The 6,000-nt window shown below is 55.2% G+C and overlaps 1 protein-coding gene across 2 annotated transcripts in view; it reads right to left on the minus strand.

Moving 5' to 3' along the window:
• Window positions 1–3,624, minus strand: part of PTPN5 (protein tyrosine phosphatase non-receptor type 5) — a 54,633-nt gene extending 51,009 nt beyond the window's left edge. Inside the window, exon 1 of one of the 2 annotated variants that reach the window (XM_032359222.1) lies at window positions 3,140–3,624. The gene's annotated coding sequence lies outside the window, so the exon portion shown is untranslated. The remainder of the gene's footprint in view (window positions 1–3,139) is intronic. The other variant, XM_032359223.1, reaches the window with a different exon arrangement.
• Between the last annotated feature and the right edge of the window lie 2,376 nt (window positions 3,625–6,000).

A 6,000-nucleotide genomic window follows, 5' to 3' on the forward strand; every position in this document is an offset into this window, starting at 1 on the left:
ACCCTTGCCACCACTTCTCATTCCCCCCTCCCTCTAGCACCCACATCCAAACCCCTGCCCATTTCGGTGACACTCTGGCCTCCTGCATCAACTCCTTTCTGTCTTCATTCTTACGATCACCCCCACTCCTTATCTCTCACTTAGACACTGTCATTGTGTCTTACCTGGGCCCCCTGCCAGTGGGTCTTCCCCTCCAATCTGTTCTCCACACAGCAGCCAGGATGAGATTCTTATTGGCCAGGCTGGATCAGGTCTCTCCCCTACTCAGAAACTAAAGACCAGTCTCTTAGCTTGGCATTCAATGCTCCCAGAAACTGCCTCCACCTTCCTACCCAGTCTTCCTTCTCGCAACTCCTCGGTTATGCTTTCTGCTCCAGTTGGAATGAAACACTTCCCAGTTTCTACACATGCCCGAGAAGGCCCCACTGCCTGTTCTCTGTTCATGCTCCCTGTAATACTTGAAATAATGCCCTTTCTTTCTTCTAGTGTACTAATCATGTAGACCCAACTCACATGTTACACAGCTTCTCCAAGAAGTGACTCCTGATTTTCCAGAAGAATAAAATCCATCCTTCTTCTCAACTCTTTCCCAAAGGTCATCTGTATCTCTTTTAGGGCAGGTGTTGGGAAGAGACCGGTGACATAACAGGGAAGAGTTCAGAATCTGGATTCAGATGATCTGAGCTCGAGGTACAGCTCTCTGGATGAGACTTTTAAATTATGCACCCTTAGGTAAGATCGACTCCAAGTCTTAGCTTCCCCGTTAATAAAATGGGAATGGTAATACTGTGGCTATCATGGGTGTGTTAGAGAATTAAATGTAAGGACAGTGTAAGAAAAGCTTTGACACTACATCAATTTCTAAATTCCGTCACAATTAGCTGTGAAACAACGGATGAAGAGAAGCGTTCCTTGTCCCAGGGAGGTTTCATGGATGTCTTATGCCAGCTGAGCCCTAAGTCAGGTGGGGAAGGGAATTTTGGGGAGAGAGGGACTCTGGGGCCCTAAAATCCCATGTCTTTGGGCAATGGAAGAGGGGAGATGTGGAGGGTATACCCAAAAAGCCTGGGCTCTAACGGTATTAATAGTTACCTATTCCGGAGCTCCTTCTATGCCCCAGGCACTGTGCTAAGTACCCTACATAAATTATCTCACCTCATTGTATTCCCTCATAGAGTAATAGAAGAGGAAAAGCAGGCCCACAGTAGTTATATAAATAAGTGCTCCCCTTCCCCCCACCCTTCTCCCTGGCTCAGCCCTGAAAGGTACCCTGCAAATTTCCAATCCCATGATCTTATCTTTCAGATGGAGAATCTCAGACCCAGAAAGGTTATGAGCATTCATTGAAGCTGTCCAGCCAGCGAGGAGGAGGCTGGGCCTGGAACCCAGATCTCTCCACATTCAGGGTGGGAGCCACTGCTCCACAAAAAGCCAAGGGGCACCAAGCATTAGGAAGTCTATGTAAATGGCGCTTCTGGAGTGCAATGCCATTTCTAGGGCCTACGGCCCGAGTGGTCGTCCCTGAAGTTAGGACACCTAGTCACCTTGCCAGGCTGCTCACCCCACTCAAGAAGGAAACTCTTGAGACAAGAGCCTCAGGCCCCTACAGACTGAACACTTCCCTCCTTGCCAACTATGTTGTCTACGTCTTGAGTCTCCTCAAGAGTGACTGACTTCATTCACTCACCACCCAGCTTGTACTCCTTCGACATATCTCTCGGGGCACCCTGTCTGCACCAGGCATCAGGCTCAGCTCTGGGGACACCCAGCTGCCCTTGAGGGAGCCTTGCCCTGAGCTACCACCTGAGTCTGATGAAGCTGTAACTCAAGCTTCCCCAGCAGCTTTGTCAGCAACACCAAGAGGCCATACTCAACAGACATCAAGGAGGAAGGGGCAGCCGGACGTGAAGGATTTGGGGACCTCCACAAATGATGACACAAGGGGCCTGGGTATAAGATGCAGGCCATTAAGAAGGAGGGGAGCGTGACTGGGAAGCCGTATAGTCAGGTCAAGGTGAGGGAAGGGGTTGCTTCTTGAATGCCACAGCAACTGGTCCAACTGAGGACACAGACTCAATGACTTCTGGGAGAGCCCAACATCCTAGAATCTGATCTCCTGCCCAGGGCTGCTTCATTCTTGCCAATCAAATCCCCAAACCTGGAGTGCTTGCTTGCATAAGAGAGCTCTTTCCTTTGAGGCTGACTGAAGCAAACTAAAGGCCACCCTTTTCCCCCCACAGTAAGGATGGTAGCAAATGAATGGCACCTGCCGCTCCAAGTGGGGGCAGGGCTGGAATTACAAAGACTTTGCTGGTACACTCAGATGAATTTTGGGGTTCCAGTGGCTATAGAATTGAATCATGTAGGAGAAAAATAGAAAGGAAAGCCAAAGACCCTAAATTCTAAGGCAGGCTTTGTCACTAACTCTGGTGACCTTGGTCAAGCCACCTCACTGGACCTCAGTTTCCCCATTTGTACAGTGAGAGGGTTAAGTGAGTTCCAAGGGCTCATCTGGTTCTGACCCTCTAAGCCACGTGATCCTTGGTCAGGTAAGCCCCTCAGGGCTCTGATCAGGACAATCTCCGGATTTTGCAGGAGTCTGGGCCTCATCTAGGAAAAAAGGGCATGCTGGGGGAGGGGAACGCGCTGGGCTTTTATTTTGAGGGTGGGTGGGTAGCCGGTGGTTTAAGCTACACTGTCGGTCCGGGGGAGGCGAAGCGAAGGGAAGGCTGGGAGTTCGTTTTACAGGCCAGCAGGCTAGCGGCGATCTCCTGCCTCCCTCCGGAGCTTCAGACCCCGGAGAGGCGATGAAGCCAAGAGCCGCGCACCAGCCTCGGTCGCGGAGGCTCGGACCCGGGACCACCTCCTCCATCCTTCCCCGCAACCGTGCACGAGCTTCGTGGGGAGTGGCTGCCGCTCTCTCCCCGGTACCCAGCGCCGAGCCCCCTCCCGACGCGGGTCCCCCTCCCCCAGTCCGGGGGCGCAGGGAGCCCCATGGGGGCGTGGCGGTGGCGGGCTCTGGCTTCTCGGCCCTGGGGGTTGGAGGAGGTCTCACTCGCGGGGCGGCCCCGGCAGGGACCCCGCGCCTTCCACCTCCCGGCTCCCCACACAAAGGCGCCCACAGAGGCGCCGCACTTACCGGCCAGAGCGGGCTCCGGGCGCCGGCGAGCGGGCGGGCGGGCAGGCTGGCGGGAGGATGTGCGCGCGCGAGTGTGCGTGTGTCTGCGTGTGTTCCTGTGTGTGTCTGCGCGAGTGTGTGTGTGTGACGGGGGCCGCGCTGAGCTCTGTGCGTCTGCGTGTGCGGGGGCGTCCGTCCGTCGGTCCGTCCGCCCGGCGCTCCGTCCCGCGCTCCGTGCGCGCTCCCTTGCCGGGCCGCCCCACCAAATGCGCTTGGGCTGCGGAGTCGCGGGCGCAGCGCCGGGTCGGCTGGGCACCCCCCGGCCCCGGCTCCGCCCCGCCCCCGGGCGGCCTGGCGCCGCTCGCCGGGAATTGCGCAGGGCCCGCGGGGCTGGCGGGCGGGGCGTGGGAGCTCCGGCAGCGCCCAGGGGCCCGAGTGGGGCCGGATCCCCGAGCCTTAGTCCCTGACCCTGCTCTCAGGCGCCCCCTCCCCCTACTCTGCGCGGAGTCCCCGCGCGCGCCGCCCCCGCGCGGAGGTTGCCTGGACAGCGAGGGCGGGGGAGCGGGAGAACCGCATGCATTTCATTCATGATTTTCTCTTCACGGGAGCCCCGGGCCCGGGCTGCGCCGATACGGCGACCGCCAGAGGGACCCCAGCGGGGTTGTGCGCTCCGAACCCAGTGCGGGACGTACAGGCAGACAGATGGGGGTAAAGGAGAGCAAGACAAAAGGGTCAGTCCTGGGGGCGTGGGGGGGGGGCGGAGGGTGCCTGGAGAGGGTGCTGTGCCGCTCCCCGATGTTGCCCGCAAGATGCCAACATCTGCACGGAGTGGTTGCATACCCGGGCGCACACAGTGCCGGGTGCCCAGGACCTGCTCCAGGGCTCGGAGGAGGCACCAGCCTCCCACTCTTCTTTCTTCAGTTTCTGGGGAGCAAGACCTCGCTCCGCCGGGTCTCTCCGGCCTGGTGATGCTCGCGGTGGGGCACGCACCTGTCTTGGCTTTCTCCTGGGCACCAGGGGCCGGGACGTGCAAGGAGCTGCCCATGGCCCACAATCTCACATTTTCCCAGGCTGGCACCCCGCTAGTTAGAGGTTCCTCATATTCCTGATTGGCGGGGGGGTGGGGGGTGGGTGGGAGGGGGGGGTTGGGGGAGCTTTTTGAGGTATCAGGCTGCACACAGAGCAGGGAACCTAAGCTCCATTTTTACATGGAGTAACCGAGGCGAGACACCACACAGCTATCACCCTCGTTCCAGCCACTATCCTCTTTCACCCGGAATTCTGCTATAGCCACCAGACTGGTCTTCCTGCTTCCAGCCTTGGCCCCCTGCAGTTGATTTGCCACACAGCAGTAAGAGATTCTTTTAAAACGTAAGTCTTCAATCCTACAATGGCTCTTCATTTTAGGCAAGTGAAAGCTAAAGCCCCTTAACCAGCTGCAAGGCCTCTCCTGAGCTGGCTCCCTTTGAAGTCTCTAACCTCACTTCCTAACACTCTTTTCGCAGTGGTCTCTTTTAATGCACTGGCTACATGGCAGCTATGCTGTGGCCTTAGGACCTTTGCACCGCTCTGCCTGGGAACTGCCCCCAGAGAGTCACATGTCTTGCTCCTTTACATCTTAAATGTGTCACCTCAAAGAGGTCTTCTGTGACCATCCTATTTTAAATTGGAAGTCCACTCTTCCTATTTTCTTCGTGGTAGTGATGACCTTTTTGTGTGTCTCCTGTGGCTCATTGGCCCTTCACTGTCAGCTCTCACCTCAGTCTGTGACATTCCAGTTCCCCAGGCTCCCCAAAATTTTGTTCTCTAAACAAACTATATTTTTCTGGTTTCTATCCTTCATTCATCCAGTGCTTTCAGCCTGGAAAGCCATGCCCCTCTGTTTGACCTCATTTGTAAGGTCCAGTTCAAATACATCTTTCTCCATAGGGCTTTCACTCATATCCCACCCGGAAACTAAGCACTCATTCCTTTCTGTCTGCTACGATAGCAGTTTCTTTCTTTTTTTCTTCTAAGTGCACTATAAACTCCTGGGCTAGGGATGGGTCTCTTATCTCTCCCCAGTTCCCAGCACGGAGGGACCATCATTGCATGCTTGTGGATTAAGGGCACTGATTTGGAAGGACAGGATCTTGATTAGTCTTTTTTCCCCCTAGGAGAGGCACAGAGCCCAGCTAGGTCTTCTCATTATCCTCAGGTAGTTGTCTGTGGATCCAGTCGTGCTGCTTGGTCTGTACGGAAACGTGGGTAGACATGTCAGTTACTGCTCAAGGACTTGTTCTCCCTCCCTGAGAGCATCATCTCTGTCCTTCAGCATAAGGTTGATTTTCACTAATGGCATCAGTGTAACAATAGCAGCGACCATAAATGAACGTTGAGTATGCTCCAGGCACCGTTTCGTGTATTTTCAATACATCGTTCTATTCATCTTCATGATAACTTTGGGAGGTAGGCATTTTGATATTCTCATTTTCAGAGTAGAAACCAGAAGGGAAAAGTGACTCATGTTTAAGGTCCTGCAATTGATATGTGAGGGGTGTGTGTTTCAAATTAAGATCTAGCTAAATCCAAAGCCGGAGTTCATAGAGCAGGGGTGCCTTACCGGCAAAGGCCCTGGAGGCTGATGGAGAGGAGGGGAGGGGAGGAGGAGGGCTCAGAGAGATTCGGCAAGGTCAGCCTGGCCCAGATTCTTTTGGAAGCCAGCTCAGGGAGTCACAGAGGCTTGGCACTCCAGCAGGTCTGGGGACTTGCTGGCTTCTGTCAGGGATGCCTGTGATGTCCTGTGGGGAAGGTGAGTTGTCACCCTTTGTGAAGACAATAAGGGAAGGCCAGGACTGCCTCAAAGACATTCCCAGCTGTGTGCTCTGGGTTCCAAACCCAGC

This window comes from Mustela erminea, chromosome 9, assembly GCF_009829155.1.
Source record: "Mustela erminea isolate mMusErm1 chromosome 9, mMusErm1.Pri, whole genome shotgun sequence".
NCBI lineage: Eukaryota > Metazoa > Chordata > Mammalia > Carnivora > Mustelidae > Mustela > Mustela erminea.